The sequence below is a fragment of the Morus notabilis genome, unplaced genomic scaffold, assembly GCF_000414095.1.
Source record: "Morus notabilis unplaced genomic scaffold, ASM41409v2 Scaffold1203, whole genome shotgun sequence".
Taxonomy (NCBI): Eukaryota; Viridiplantae; Streptophyta; class Magnoliopsida; order Rosales; family Moraceae; genus Morus; species Morus notabilis.
Genome location: NW_010359498.1, coordinates 39847 through 48778, shown reverse-complemented (window position 1 = coordinate 48778; position 8932 = coordinate 39847). Strand labels below are relative to the sequence as shown.

Sequence of the window (8932 nt, the reverse complement as noted above, 5' to 3'; positions counted from 1 at the left end):
AAATCAACCTTGATTATGTAATTCAAGTGAGTTTTTATATTGGATGGTCTCTTTTATGGATGACGTAGTTTCGACGTCTTATGAGAATATCAATATTTCTTCTCTTGACTTCGAAAAATAAAAATAGTTGACTGGCTTAAGCTTGACGTGATATATCTACATATATATAAGTCGTGAAAAGAAATGGTTCTTGATTCTCTGCCTGCAAAATGCATGTGATCCTTGACATAGACTCATCTACTACTTGACTAAATACATTTTGAATTTTGTCCTCTAAAATGGGTGTTCAAGTTTTCTTGGTGATCCTCATTGTTGTTGGGTTTTCCTACCAAGCTCAGACTGTGAGTCCTCAGAATCTGACATGTGATCCGAATGACCTTAGTGCTGGTTCCCGAATCGAATTCGGGTGCGGAAGCGTGGGGATGAAAAACAGCGGATCGTGTATAACAAAAATTTTCATAAAACTTTTGACATACTCTATAGATTATATTAATTTATGCACGAATAAATTAATCACATTAATTTACATGATTCAAGGATCAACCAAAAAAATACCTGGAAGCCGACTCGGATGATAACTTGAATTTATTTGACCACGAACAGTCCTTGCTCCAAGCTTTGTGTTTAGAATACCAAAGTCTTCCACGTCAATTCCTTGATTCCACGTAGACGTGTGTGTGGGCACACGTGAGACAAAACAGGTTTCTTAAACACTCGAATTTCCACAAACACCAACGCATGCACGATGTGGAATTTTTGGAGAAAAATATTTTGTTCTCTTTTTCCTCTATGAGAATTTCGGCCACACTCAAAAAACTAGGGCTCAATATCTGTTAAAAATTGTCTCTACAATTTTCTATCTTTCTCATATTTAAAGAGAAGAAGTCAAACTTCAAAATAGAATCAAATCCTTATCTCCAATTTTGAATTTGGAACAAAAAATCCCTTCCCCTTATCCACTTGGTGGCCGGCCACACTCTAGGGTTTTATCCCTGTGTGTGGCGCCTATCTCAAATAGGGAAGGAAGAGATTTTATCCTTTATCCAGTAGTCTAATTTTAATTTAGATTCAAATTCGAATTTAAGTCAAACTTAAATCATTTTGCCCTTTGTGTCTGGTAGAATTACAAGGACGACGTGGGGACATATGGACCTATAATTCTGAGCTCCAATAAAATTAATAATTAATTAAACACTTTAATTAATTTATTAATTCTATTAATTCCAATAGTTACTCCACTATAAACTTGGAATTGAACTCTCGAAATTATAGACATTAATTACTTTTAAACTGCGAAGTGTCCATTTGATATAGTCATTACATATAGATCAATCCTCCATAAATAATTCATAATTAGAGTCAGGTAGAATCCGTTAACCTCTCTAATTACATCTTTATCCTTGAGTACCATTGATTCTCTAATGGATAGTGATTCATAAAACACATTCATGAACCAGAGCGCTCTTACTAATCCAAGTACCGAGTCAACACTCAAGAGAATTATTTATCTGCTTATTTCTCAAGAAGGAATGGATTCCATCTCGTATAATAACATTTCCAGCTACCTATTTCATTATGTCTCCAAAATACAAGGAATAGGATTCAGGGTCTCAGAATCCGTACCGAGTAAATCAAAAGACATAAATCCATAAATAGGAGTTTGTTAAGAACTCAGGATTAAGATCATCCTATATATGACCATCGGTAGACTCAATTAGAATTTCTATGCTTAACGAAAATTATTAGAAATTCATATTGTGTCTGCGTCCATGTTCCACATAATCTCATTATGCGAAATACACTCATTCAATATCTCGCCATATTAACAGTGCGGATAACACCGTTCCATTCTAAATGGGAATGACATGTATTAATAATGTTTTAATTAAAGATTCCGAACTTTAATTAAATTCATTATGAACAATTACTTTTGATTATTATCCTTAAACATTATCTTCTCGTATAGAACACTTATATACCATGTTTAAGGTTACATAAATAATCAAGGAATTTTATTTGATATTCATAAAATATTCATAAATATATGCACATAAAATGATGAATAAACTCTTTTATTAAATAACTAATAAATATCCTTTTACATCTCATGTTTTTAGGACACTATTCCCAACACTTAGTGTGCTGAAAGATTTCATGGCCGGTTTGTACATGACCATTGATGGATGGGAACCAAATTCCTCTTCTAATTGCTGCAAATGGCCAGTAATCACTTTCAATAATGAAACAAGAAAAGTGTTGAAGTTGGAGCTCGGCAACAAGAAACTTACGGGAAACCTTTCTGAATCGTTGGGGTCTTTGGATCAGCTCAGAACTCTCAATCTCTCCCACAACTACCTCAAAAGCTCGATTCCGATTTCCCTCTTAAACATGTCCAGTTTACAGGTTCTGGACTTGAGCTTCAATGACTTTTATGGCGCTGTTCCTGATTTCGTCAATTTGTCTTCAATCCAAATCCTTGACATGTCTCAAAACTACTTGAGCGGTTTTCTTCCGGATCATATCTGTCACGCTGGTGGTTCTGAGCTTAAGATATTGAAGTTGTCAGCGAATTTCTTCTCTGGTGATCTTCCTTCCGGGATTGGAAATTGTGCTTTTCTGGATCATCTCCATGTGGAAATGAATGATCTTACAGGCATACCTGAAGGCGTATTTCGGCTGCAAAATCTGTCGGATTTGATCATTTCGTATAACAAGCTTTCTGGGCAGTTGAGCGACGGAATTGGTAACCTCACTAACCTTGTTCGTTTGGATATTTCCTCCAACGGGTTTTCAGGGGGCTATTCCTAATGTTTTTCACAAACTAGGAAAGTTACAGTCTTTTGTTGCTCATTCTAATAAGTTCGCTGGTGGTATACTGAGTCGTTGACCAATTCTCCCAGTATTAGTTTGTTGAATGTGAGAAACAATTCCTTGGTTGGTCCAATAAATATAAATTGTGCTGCAATGGTTAATTTGATCTCTCTTGATTTAGGCTCCAATAAGTTTAATGGCTCCCTTCCCTATTAACTTCCATCTTGCCGGCATCTGAACAATATAAATATTGCGCGGAATAAACTCGTAGATGAAATACCAGAGAGCTACAAGGATTTTCATAGCCTATCTTACTTCTCTCTTTCGAATTCTAGCAACACGAATCTTTTGTCCGCCCTTAGAATTCTACAGCAGTGTAAGAACCTGACTACTCTGGTGCTCAGCTTGAACTTCCATCACGAGGAATTGCCCGCGGATCCCAGTTTTCATTTTGAAAAGCTAAGGATTCTGGTAATTGCCAATTGTAGGCTCAAAGGTTCACTACCTCAATGGCTGAGTAAAAGCAAACGGTTGTAGTTGTTGGATTTGTCATGGAATAACTTGGTTGGAAAAGTTCCACCCTGGTTAGGCGACTTTGATTCCCTCTTTTACTTGGACATTTCAAATAATTCATTCACTGGGGAGATCCCAGAAAACATAACTAGATTACCAAGTCTCATTGACAGGGAGATCTCATTGGAGGAACCTTCCCCAGATTTCCCATTTTTCATGAAGAGGATTGTTAGCTCTAGAGGGTTGCAGTATAATCAAGTCCAGAGCTTTCCACCGACCTTGGATCTGAGTAGCAATAATTTAAGTGGACCAATTTGGCTGGAGTTTGGGAATCTGAAAAAGCTCCATGTTTTAGACCTAAAACTCAACAACCTATCTGGATCGATCCCTATTAATTTGTCGGGAATGAGCAGCTTAGAGGCTCTGGATCTGTCGCACAACATGCTTTCGGGGACGATACCATCTTCCTTGGTAAAACTCAACTTTCTGTCCAAGTTTAATGTTGCATACAACAAGTTACATGGGGAGATCCTTTCAGGAGGTCAGTTTTCAACTTTTCCAAACTCAAGCTTTGAAGGAAACGATTTGTGTGGTGATCAAGCTAAGCCTTGTTCAATAATTCATAACCGTCATACTGAGCCACACAATAAATCGAGAACACATTCATGCTTTAATGATGGAATCGCTGTCGGAATTGCTGTTGGTTTTGTATTTGGTGTTGCATTGTTTCAAGCAACTTCAAGACACTGTGGCCCCTTTAAGAAATTATGGAACCGTTTGAGCCTTCCAACATGAAGCGACCACTTCTTAGCTCAAAATCGCTTAATGTTTTGAGAATAAGCACAAAGAAATTGCACACGTTAGTATATTTTCATTTTGAATGGTGACCATTTACATTATTCGATGATTTGCATGTTTTTCTAGTACTTTCAATTAGGCCCGTCAGTTTGGTCATAAAATGTTCTTCAATATGATTTGCATTATGTTCTTCTAGTTTTTTAGTGACATTTCTTTGTTATAACCTCGTTTTGCACAGCGTTGTTGGTTACTCCTGTTCCTGTTATAGAAAATTCCTCATGAGTGATTGCATCAGCACTATTGATATTTAACTCGTATCTAGTTTAAAATTTTGATGGCCACTACTAGTATTATACTCTTTTGTTAAGTTAAGAGACTATAGATAATTTGTTTTGATTATATGAAGTAACATGGACATTTATGGAACTTGCACATAATTTATGACCAGAGAAATGGCAATAAGAATTTGTGAATGTTCCTATAAATTAAATTATGTGCACAAACTTAACAGAGCTGAATGAAAGGTATTTCTTGTATATAATTCATTTAGAGTGCCCAGATATATACACAAGTAAATACAATCAAGAAAGCTAAAGAATAAGGAAAGTAAATATTTTAAATAACTGGCTATCCTAATGTAGAAGATTACAAGAATAAGTCAACTATACACCAAATATTCTAAATATGTAATATACAATGTATCGGATCTGTTAGGCCCCCTCAAGATGGTGCTCCAGTGGAGACACCAATCTTGAGTGAAATATCCTAGAGCCGACAAGATAGTGCATCTGCCAACTGATCTGCGGAAGAAACATGAGAGACTCGAAGGCGACCACTTTGCACTAGTTCACGAACAAAATGATAATCCAGAGCGATATGTTTCATGCGAGAATGGAAGACCGGGTTCGCGCATAAATATGTTGCACCAATGTTGTCACTATAAATAGTCGGTTGAACACTGACCAAGACACCAAGTTCTTCAAGTAGAGAATGTACCCACTGAAGTTCTGCAGCGGCAAAAGTAATTGCCCGATACTCAGCTTCTGTGGAAGAGCAAGCAACAGAACGTTGCTTCTTTGAACTCCAAGAAATAGGATTAGGACCAAGAAAAACAATATAGGCACCTGTAGAGGTACGATCATCAGGATCACCAGCCCAATCTGCATCACAAAAGGCATGAAGAGACAAAGAGTTGTGGCGCTGCAGTCGAATACCATAAGACCGTGTACCATTGAGGTAACGAAGGAGATGCTTAACAGCGCCCCAATGATGAGTCGTCGGAGCATGCATAAACTGGGATAACTTGTTGACAGTAAAGGTGATGTCAGGACGACTAATGAGAAGATACTGTAAGCTACCAACTGTCTGACGATAAAGCGTTGCATCCGTAGGTGGAGAACCATCATGGAGCTACAAGGAAGAGGAGGTGGCTAGCGGTGTCTAAACGGGTTTAGAATTTTCCATGTTGTGCTCGGTAAGTATATCCAGAAGATATTTCTACTGAGTGAGGCGTAGGCCTCTGGACAAGAAATAACCTCAACACCAAGGAAATAGGATAAAACACCTAGATCTTTGATCTACTAATCAACAAAATTCTGGATGGCCACGTCATTACTCCCCGTAAGAATTAGGTCATCAACATATACCAGAAGATACATGGTAGTCTCCCCACCACGATAAATAAATAGTGATGTATCTGACATGGAATTTATAAAACCAACCCTAAGAAGAAAGCGATGCAATTCATTGTACCACGCTCGAGGAGCTTGTTTAAGACCATATATGGCTTTGTTGAGTTTGCAGACATAGGTGGGAAGATTAGGATCAACAAATCCCAGTGGTTGGGACATGAAGACATCTTCATCTAGTGGACCTTGAAGAAAAGCATTGTTAACATCCAGCTGACGGAGGCGCCCAACTCATAATTGGCGAATTCGTAGGTTCAATTCCTACTGGATGCACGCCAATGGGACCCTCCAATAAATCTATTAGAATTGGCTCTGTATCAATGGAATCTCATCATCCATACATAACGAATGGGTGTGGTATATTCATATCATAACATATGAACAGTAAGAATCAAGGGCCCTCCATTTATGCAATTATGAACTCCATGGGACTCTCCTGCTTACGAAAGAACTAGCTTTCAGTCTTTTTAAGATGGACCGTGCCCCATTCAACCCCCTTTAGAATGCGCTTATAGTTGAGACTAGCATCTATTTTATTAGCATATTTAGTGAGAGTGTTCATAAGCCCTTGATGGGAAATAAAAGTACCTCGGGTATCAGTGGTAAAGGCGGCCTTTCGCCACTGACCGCGAGAATGGAAAATGCTCTCCGCAGTATATCCGTTTGCCCGCCATTCCGAAGGAATGGAATAAAGGGCCTACCAAATAAAGAGTTGTAACAATAAAGAGTAGTCGGTCCGCCATTCCGAAGGAATGGAATAAAGGGCCTACCAAATAAAAGTCCAGCGTTTTATAACCAATTCATACCTTAATCTTAACGTATGGAGCCGACGTCGGTCAAGTATAGCAGCTAAAGAACTAAAGGCCAATAAAGGTTCACCACTTCTCGTCCTTTAGTTCTTTTAGCGATCATACGAAAAATAGGAGTTGCTCTCCCCGATCCTTCATTAAACAATATCCGGACCTCATCTTTTCTGATTTACAAACCGATCAGTGCCGTCTTGTACTTAAGGAGTTGTAACCGGAATTGTTCCTGAGGGATGGGAATAATGTCAGACCAACCTCGGGAAACCGCTAAGGAGAGAAGAACCCAAACTGTGGTAGGTTTAGCTATCGGACTAAACGTGTCATGATAGTCAAGCCCTGGTCGTTGATGAAAGCCCTTCGTTACAAGCCGGGCCTTGTAGCGATCGATGGTACCATCGGATTTTTGTTTAATACGGAAAACCCATTTACAACCAACTATATTCTGAGACATATCAGAAGGTACCAAGTCCCAAGTACCATTGCGAAGTAGAGCATCGAACTCTTTAGACATAGCTATACGCCAACGTGGATTTTTGAGAGCTTGAGTGTGAGAGGTAGGCTCAGTGGTATCCAGTTCGGTAGCAACGGTGAGGCTATACTTCGGGTTCAGTTTGACGATGTTTTTCTTAGAACGAGTTACCATTGGGTGGAGGGAAGTGGAAAGTGATAGATCAAGTGAGTCACTACGGGGAAGAGTCTGTCGAGTGTTATTAGGAGAGGAGATCACGGTAGATATCTCACGAGAAGTGGTTTGCGGGAGGGATAAAGGAGACGGCGAGAGATCGCTAGATGTAGGATTGGTAGGCAAATTGGGCAAGGTAACTTCGGCGGTAGGTGGGAGTGGAGGAACTGGCAAAGGATAACTCGGCACAGAGGCCCTATCGGCCACTTTAGACGGTACCATATCCGGCAATCCACCGCGGGAATCAACACCAACACTGGCCAAAGAGGACCATTGGAAAGGAAACTTAGACTCGTCGAACACAACATGACGAGAGACATAAATTTTTTGAGATGACAGATCATAACATAGGTAAGCACTTTGAGTAAGGGAATAACCAAGGAATGCACAAGGACGAGACCGAGATTCCAACTTGTGAGCTGTGTAAGGACGTAGCCAAGGATAACAAAGACACCCGAATACCCTAAGTTTACAAAAGTTAGGAGGAGTTTGAAAGAGACACTCAAAGGATGATTTCATGGATAGGTTTTGTTTGGGCATACGGTTAATGAGATAGACAGCGGTAGCAAAGGTAAAGGGCCAAAATGAGGAAGGGACAGACACTTGGTGAAGCAATGTTAAACCAGTTTCAACAATGTGGCGATGTCTGCGTTCGAAAAAACCATTATGTTCAGGTGTGTGAGGTAGGGTGGTTAAATGGGAGATACCATGAGTCCCAAGAAAATCTCTGAGAGCTATATATTCCCCACCATTGTTTGTGTAGATTGTGACAATGGGTCGATTGAAACGTTTTTCGACAAGTGATTTGAAGCATTTAAACACAGCCAGAACATCAGATTTATTTTTAAGTGGATAGAACTAGATATATTTGGTGTAATGATCAACAAAAATCACATAATATTTATAGCCATCACATGATAAGATTGGAGAAGTCCAGACATCCAAAAACACCAAATCAAGAGGAGAACTTGATATAAGTGAGGAATCATGAAAAGGTAATTTGTGGCTTTTATGGCATAGACAAACATTATAATGAAAATTACTCGGTGAACTAGAAGAACAAAACACAGACTTAGACAGTGACAAATGACGCATGACTCTGTTGGAGGGATGACCTAAACGACTATGCCATAATGAAAAAGATTCATTAGATACAGAAAAAGCCAGTGGTGATGCCGACACACCCAAAGATGAAGACCAAGAGTAGATGCCGCCTTTAAGTGGACCTTGATGGAGAATGGCCCCTGTGCGAGGATCCTTCACCTGAAAGTGTGTTGGAGTAAAAACAACAATAACATTATTAGTTTTGCAGAGTTGGGAAACAAATAACAGATTGTTGTTCATTGAAGGCACACAAAGGGCATTTGAAAATTTTAGGGAAGAAGGATTATAAGGTGGAGAGAGAGAACCTGTATGGGTAATGCTTAAACCTGCACCGTTGCCGACAACAACATCATCTAATCCTTCATATGGAGAATGGAGTGAGAGATTAGCAAGATCGTTGTCACATGATGTGTGGCACCCGAGTCTAGAATCCATTCAGATGAGGATGGAGCAAGGGAATAGGCAGCAGCATTGGCTTGAGGAGAAACATATACGGGCCTATTCTGGGTCCGTGGTGCCACCGAACCAGC

The 8932-nt window shown here is 39.3% G+C and overlaps 1 pseudogene; it reads left to right on the top strand.

Moving 5' to 3' along the window:
- The first annotated feature begins 278 nt into the window (after positions 1-278).
- On the top strand, positions 279-8691 carry LOC21385850 (annotated as a pseudogene).
- Positions 8692-8932: the final 241 nt, after the last annotated feature.